The sequence below is a fragment of the Mytilus californianus genome, unplaced genomic scaffold (assembly GCF_021869535.1).
Source record: "Mytilus californianus isolate M0D057914Y unplaced genomic scaffold, xbMytCali1.0.p SCAF_2, whole genome shotgun sequence".
Lineage (NCBI taxonomy): Eukaryota > Metazoa > Mollusca > Bivalvia > Mytilida > Mytilidae > Mytilus > Mytilus californianus.
The window spans coordinates 102846841-102855134 of NW_026262668.1; the positions used below are offsets into that span (position 1 = coordinate 102846841).

At 30.6% G+C, this 8294-nt stretch overlaps 1 non-coding gene across 1 annotated transcript in view; it reads right to left on the reverse strand.

The window, feature by feature from the left end:
- Nucleotides 1–8290: 8290 nt before the first annotated feature.
- Trnae-cuc (transfer RNA glutamic acid (anticodon CUC)) overlaps nucleotides 8291–8294 on the reverse strand; it is a 72-nt gene continuing 68 nt past the window's right edge. The window contains exon 1 of the tRNA in view: nucleotides 8291–8294. This exon is cut by the window's right edge and continues 68 nt beyond it. This is a non-coding gene — a tRNA (tRNA-Glu).

Sequence of the window (8294 nt, forward strand, 5' to 3'; positions counted from 1 at the left end):
TAAGTCTATTTAAAGGTTTTGTTAGTTTCAGAGGTGAATACTGACATGTTTGTGCTTTATAAAGAATATTTCCATAAAAAATTGGATGTGAAATACCTGAACGTATAAGAAGTCTGCATGTTGAGCTATATTTACGAATGATGTCCTTATACCGATGATAAAATTTAGTAAATGTTTTGACTAGTTAGTGATATTTTTACAAAAAACGTTTTGGAATGTTTTGATGGTTGAAAGAATTAAGAAAGATAAAATTATTTGGAATGGAGACATTTTTTACAGCAATAGTGGAAATAATAGACAAGGTGTTGCAATTCTTGTCAGTGAGAAATTGAAAAATATGTTTTCTGAAGTTGCAAATGTAAATGGAAGATATATTCATATAAATGGTAAAACCAATGATGAAATAATTGACATTTAAAATCATATATGCTCCTAATAATGTAATTGAAAGATGTGATTTTTTTTAAAGTGTAAAGATAAAATAAGTAATGGAAAATATGTATTAGTTGCTGGAGATTTTAATACCACTTTATCAAGTTTAGATAAAAGTGGGAAAACACTGCATTGTAATGATAAAGCTGTAAAAACCTTGTACAATATTATGCAAGAAAAGGGGTTATGTGATATATGGAGAAATAGAAATGTGGATATAAAAACATTTTCAAGAAAACAAGTTGTACAAGAGTTTTTAACTCAAAGCAGAATTGATAATTTCTTGTTTCTACTGATTTAAAATCATGTATTAAGAATATTCATTATAAAGATACTAGTTTTAGTGATCATAGTATTGTCAGTATGAAGGTAGATTTTTGTAAAATAGAAAGAGGTCCAGGTGTGTGGATTATTAATAATTCATTTTTACAATATGAATTATTTACTTATAAAATAAAGAGACTATTTGCAGAGGAAATTGGGTCAGATTTTTATATTTCAAATCATTTTATTTGGTGGGATAATTTAAAATTTACGATTAAAAGATTAAGCCAAATTTATGGCAAAGAAAAACAAAAAGATTTAAACAGGGAATATTATAAATTGCAGAACAAAATTCAAGAATTATCAGTAAAATCTGCAAATGTATTCAGATAAACAGTGAACAATTTTTAGAATTGAAAACACAATTAGAAGATATTGAAACATACAAATGTCAAGGTGCAATTTTGAGATCTAAGTCACAGTGGGCTTTAGAAAGTGATAGAAATACTGCATATTTTTTTAAATTAGAAAAGTATCGACAGAATAAGAATGTGATAAGTGAAATAAAAGATTGTGATGAGAAAATTGTTACAGAAACAAATGATTTACTAGTTGTTATACATGATTATTATAAACATTTGTTTTCTTGTGTTTGTATCGATATGCATTCAGTCGATGAATTATTGAATAATGTTAATGTAAAAATTGATGATGAAGATGTAGAAATGTGTGATGATGAAATTAATATTGAGGAAATTGAAAAATCCTTAAAAGGTATGAAAAAAGGGTAAACACCTGGACCAGATGGTATAACTGCAGAATTTTATTTGGTTTTTTTTAATGAACTAAAGCATGTATTGCTCTGTATTTATCAAAGTATTGAGGAAAATGAGGAATTATCTAGATCTATGAGATATTGGAATATAAATATAATTTTTAAAAACAAAGGTGATCAATCAGATTTGAAAAACTTTAGGCCAATTAGCTTGTTGAATGTTGATTACAAAATACTTGCCAGAGTTATGGCAAATAGATTTAAGTATGTACTTCCAAAAGTTATTTCACCAAATCAAAGTTGTTGTATCTTAGGAAAAGATATATCTGATATAGTTGTTATTGTTAGGGATATTATGGATTTAGTAGAAATGGATGATATAGAATGCTATTTATTAAAATTAGATCAAGAAAAAGCATTTGACAGAGCTGGACACGAGTATCTTTTTGCAGTTTTAGACAAATTTGGATTTGGTAATAAATTCAAAAACTGGATAAAAATATTTTACACAAACATTTTTAGTTCAGTTAAATGTAATGGATTTTTGACTCCATACTTTAGATTGAAAAACTCTGTCAAACAGGGGTGTCCTATTTCGGCTCTGTTATATGTTTTATGAACCATTGAGTATTGCTATTAAGAAAAATTGTGAGATAAGAGGTGTTGTAATACCAAATACAAATGTTGAAGAAAAAGTTTTTGTACATGCTGACGATACAACTTTGACCTTAGTAGACAAAAATTCAGTTAGTGAAACATTTTGGGTATTAGAATTGTACGAAAAGCATCGGGGGTAAAATTGAATAAAGAAAAATCAGAGGTTTTAGCACTAGGAAAAGGGAAAATTTGTTCAAATGATTTAAAAATTTGGAAAATAAAAGAATGTGATGAAGTCTTACAGTTATTAGGAATATGGGTTGGGAAAAATAAAACACTATGTGAAAATTTGAATTGGGAAAGCAAAGTACAATCAATTACAAAAATTCAGAATTTTTGGAAAATGAGGCATTTAACTCTTCATGGAAGAGTAAGTGTTATTAGTGCCTTACTTATGGGTAAACTATGGTATACAATAATGGTTGTAAATATACCTGAAGAGTATTGTATACTTATAAAAAAAATGTTTAGAATTTTTATGGAATAATAAATCTCCTCTTGTAGCATATGATGTTATTATCAATAAAGTAGCTGAAAGAGGATTGAATTTTCCTGATATTATGCAGAAAATGTATGCTTTTATATTAAAATATTTAAGTAGACTGTTTAATGAAAATTGTTGTGCTATATGGAAACAAACTTGTCTTTATTTCTTTTCTAAGTTTGAAAATATGAATCTTGGAATTGAACTATGATCTCCGAAAGTTCAAACAGAAAAATAGATGTATTACCAGAATTTTATCAAAGTATGATTTTGTCATGGCAAAGTATTTGTGAAAATGTAGATATTGAAATTAATTCAGAAAATGTTTTTGATATTCCGCTATTTCTAAATCTAAATTGTAATAAAATGTTATATCTTAAGACATATATTGAAGCAGGTGTATGTAAAATCAAAGATATCGCATATGAATGTAAACATGAATTCTTGAAAGAAAGTTATATTCAAGATATTGTATAAGAATCATTTCCGGAAGTTTCGAAAAATGAAATGCTACATGCAGTTGGAAATGTGTTAGAAACAATACCTGAGGAGTATAAAGTGTTAGTTGAAGCAAATGTGCATGTTAGTAAAACTCCTGTGTTAAATCCTATGATTAAAGATGGCGTCCAAATTTGTTCACTTCCATCCACGACGAGTTTTTCTTATCAAAAGCTTGTATCAAAGCTTTCTAGAGAACCTAAATCTGTATCACGAAGGCGTTTGATGTACGCAGATTTTGACCTAAGAAAGGTCCAGAAAATCATGAATTTTCCTTTTTTACAAAGCGATTGTCCACTGTGTCTAAACTACCCCGGCAAAAAATGTTTGGACTCGATGGTATCTAATATCCGGCACGGTGACGGAACATCAATAGACAGAGAAAAGGTAGTTTTCTGTTTATTTATTTGTTATTGTTATTATATCGAAGAATAATTATACATATAAAACTATTTTCTATTGTGAGATGTAATATTTTCTACAACCATTCTAGATTAACGGAGAAATAAGTAAAAATGCACGTCAAAATGACGAATTGAGTGAACCTTGCCTCGAATTTGTTTAATTTTTCCTTAAATTGTTCACATGGTACGGAAAGAAATGTACGGAAAGAAAGATATTGACATGCAGATTGCAAAACTAGTCACTTTGAGCACCTCAATATTTGTATTTCTGCGTATGGAACGAAAGAAATGGGTCATGTCAAAATGGAAGCACCCGGTTTTGTCAATGTGTACAACCTGGTTTTGTCCTAGATTTCACAAGGCAGAACCCGGTTTTGTCAAAGATAAAAAAATGCATAATCGCATAACATAATTGAACTTCAGCAATTAAAAGGAGTTTGGTGGCTGAATGGAAAACGATTTCTTACAGAGGACAAATTATTATTTATTTGAATCTGTAAACACTTGAATTCCTACATTATTGGAACAAAAATAATTATAATTTTGCTTTGCATTTAAAACAAATACTCTAACTGCGAAATTGATAGAAATGAAGGTTAACCCGCAAATTGACGTTTAAGCTCTCTATACGTTTTTTTTATATGAATTAGTACATTTTAGTGTTTAAACTTAAAATTAGAGTTTATGGTCTTAAAAATTGAAGGACGCACATTTGATATGTGATTTTCTTGCACAACAGGATGGTTATCTTTATAAGTAATCCAATCTACCTAGGGGTGTAATATTTCCTATGATCGTTTAAAATAAATCTTCTTAAGGCTAAATGTTCATTATAAAGCATGATAATCAGACAAATGTATATATGCTTGAAGAATCGCCATAGAAAATGAATGTTTATGGTGAGAAAAGGATTACAATAATCATGCATTAAAAATCAAATCTATCTGTCCCTAATTGTAACTATAATACTAAGTATAAATTAGTATAATAGTCTCAGGCCATCGAGAAAATGCAATAATGATTATTTTATTAATAGTTGTATAAATAAACGGTTCTGTTATCTCTCCATTGTGTTATGATTATCGTACATTGACCTTGGTCAATATATTATTGACAATATATAGGGACGGTTTTTTCAAAGTTGCCGTAATTCAAACAGCTTACATACCGCAGAGCGTAGCGAAGCGAACAATGTTTTGGACGATTTCTGCTAAACAAAATCGTAAAAAAAAGATTTAATATTTTTTAGGCCATCAAAGGTGGGGGTGGGGAGCGTGTGACCTTGACGACGCCTGGATTCGCCACTGATGTTTTATAACTAAATCGTATACCAACTTAAAATTTTATAAGAAATAAGAAAGCAGGGACACCCGCGAAATTGGATGTATGTGAGTAGGATTATCATGTTTATTCTAAAAATTCACATTGATATTTTGGAATCGTCGGAATGCGAGACCAAGGGATGCAAATTCGTGGCGGCTTGAACTATTTGTATGAAGCTTCATATGTCAGAAGTTAGGAGGCCTGACTGCAACATACAGAACCTCGCACACAGATCTTTTATGTAACGATGTTTCTATCAGTCATATGTCCATTGCCCTTGACCTCATTTTCATTGTTCAGCGATTTCCTAACAAAATGAAGAGCTAATAATGGTTGATATCTATGATCAAGGTTGACATTTCGTGTTCAAATCCATATCTTTAATACCATAAGTAATAGGTCAGCTATATTTGCTCGTATGGTGCACATGACTATTTAAGTGACCTTGAACTTATTTTCTTGATTAGTTGGTAAATGTTAAGGTTTTTTTTGGTTGGTTTTAATGATTGTAATGTGTTCATGTCCGTCTGGCAGGTTTCATCAGACCTTGACTTTTTTGTTCCATGAACAATGTTAATTTTATGAGATACTTTTATTAAATTATTTATCTTACAGACCTTCAAAATAAATTCGATAACGATCATTCCAGCAGTCGCAACATGTCAGTGCGTACAGTCACTCTTGTACAAATAATACGTAGTATTTATTTTTGTTAAAAAAACGCAATTGAAGTTGTTTTGCCATGTCTAATTAGTTTATCTCGTTCGTGCAAGCCTTAACTATGAATTGTTAGACTTTTTTTTTTAATTCAAGAACGGTGCAATCTTTTTTGGAATTCTTGGTTGGTTTTAGCTCACCTGACCTCAAGGGAAAAGTGAGCTTTTTTCATCACTTGGCCCCCATCGTCCGTCGTCTTCCGTTAATTTTTTACATAATCTTCTCAGAAATTACTGGGCTACATTACATTCAACAAACCTTATCCATAATCTTATGTCGGTTTTAAAAAGTCTAACGAAATTTATTTAACTGTTTTTCATCATCATTGGGGTATCTAGTTTAAAAAGTTTTTGATGACCCCGCTTGTCAACAAAGATGGCCGACATGGCTTAAAATAGAACATGGGGGATGCAAGTTTTGTCTATTATTTGAAAACAGCTATAGATAGAGAAAATTTAACAGGGGCAGATATGTTCGTAATGTTGAGCTCTACCTTTTGTCCATACACATCAAAACTATCACATGAATTCTTATAGAAGTTAATGTCCTTGAATGACAAATTTCTCCTTTTTTTCCATTTCTGTCTATTATCTTGAAACATATAAAAGTTATAAAAAATGATCAGTAAGACAATATATACGAATAAGTCGACTTTGTCGATATCCTTGTAAGAATTATTGACCTTTAATTACGGTTTTTACTATTTCTTTGCGTTTTTGCCAATTATGTTACAAAAATCTTCTCCTCTTTAACAATTTAAGTAAACTTGGCCACACGCTTTATTGAGGTATCTGGTTTGAAAACCCACATGATCAGCCATTTGTTAATTCATTTTTTGTTTCAGGGTACCAGTATTAACGTTGCTTTCAATAAAATAAACAAAACCGGGTTCTATACATAGACAAAACCGGGTCATTGTGTAGTAAACAACATTGACAAAACCGGGTGCTTCCATTTTGACATGACCTATTTCTTTCGTTCCATACGCAGAAAAAAAACAAGGATTGAGGTGCTCAAAGTGACTAGTTTTGCAATCTCCATGTCAATATCTTTCTTTCCGTACCTTTCTTTCCGTACCATGTGAACAATTTGAGGAGAAATTAAACAAATTCGAGGCAAGGTTCACTCAATTCGTCATTTTGACGTGCATTTTTACTTATTTCTCCGTTAATCTAGAACTGTTGTAGAAAATATTACACCTCATAATAAAAAAAAGTTATATATGTATATATATTCTTCGATATCATAAAAATAACAAATAAATAAACAGAAAACTACCTTTTCTCTGCCTATTGATGTTCCGTCGGATATTAGATACCATCGAGTCCAAACATTTTTTGCCGGGGTAGTTTAGACACAGTGTTGTCGCGAGATAGCATTTAAATTTTTTCACCGTATTATATTTACAAAAGAAAGGCTTTTTAAATGCCATATCACAAAGGACTCACTATATCCTATTTGCTCAACTCTACCTGAGAGTTTAAATCACCTGATTTTAGAGTGTACGATGTTAACTCGCTTCAATGATTTTGTAAAGAATTTTTTACACAATATTTTGTATAAGAGTTCAGGCAGTTATATAAATGACCTTAGTTTTGAGTTCATGTGTATTTTTGGTTTGACCAAACAGAATAAATATATTAATTACTATTTTGTAAATAGTGTATTAGCAATACGAAGATTTTGTATTGTAAAAAGACGAAATATTGCAATGTTAAATATCACAAACATACTAGCCGATTAAAAAAAAAAATAATTGTTAAGATATATTATTTATTCAAATGTTCTCTTATATCCTTGAGGCATCGTCCCCTGGTATCAACTGCATTCAAGTTACCTATGATGCTTCCTTGTTTGCTTTTGATACAGGTAGGAAAGAGACATTTACACACATTTTACATGCCTATGGCCCATAAGGTATCGCCCCCTGGTGTCAGCTGCCTTTAGGAAACCATAATGCTTTCCTATTTGCTGCTGACACAGGATGAGTCATGGACATGTTTAATTTCTACTTTCTTTTTGGCTAATTATTATATATTTAATTGATCCAACTTTTTGTGTACTATACATATGTGGATATCTATTTTTCTTTTTTTCTTTTTGGGCTGCTTGTTTGTTATCTATATCAACCACACTTGCAATAAAATGCATTAGTATTAAAAAAAACAACATACTATAGATTCTTTATCTACGTATTCTTTAAGAACTTTAATAGTTCTCGTTTAACTTTTTTTTTTTTTATCTCATTGTTTGTATTGTATTATGAAAAAATTATTGATGTTGTAATGTTTATGCCCTTTGGGGCCCATAATTGGAAATAAAATATCTTATCATGCAAAGCGAACGCTCTACCACTGAGCTACATCCCCTTCACAACGATTGAACACTAAATTTACGTAGTGTATTTTCAGACCATGTATGCCACTCTGTCACCAAGATATGATCGATGATTTTCTTAATGTCGTTGACTGTGGATATTTGGATTGAAATTTGCTGATCAAGTACATTTGCAATTCAATTTCATATACTGATCCATAGACCAGTCGGCCTCGTAATCTGGAGCTAAACAAAAAGCACACCGATTGTAAAAGGGAATGGTATATGTCACTTGACAGGACAGACATACACCGTTTCTTTCATTGGCTACGTACACCTAACAATTGTTAAAAGTATATACCGTTGTTATCATCAATATCGATCGGCCTCTTCTGAGAGAGACAAAGTGCAAAAAATATCTTCC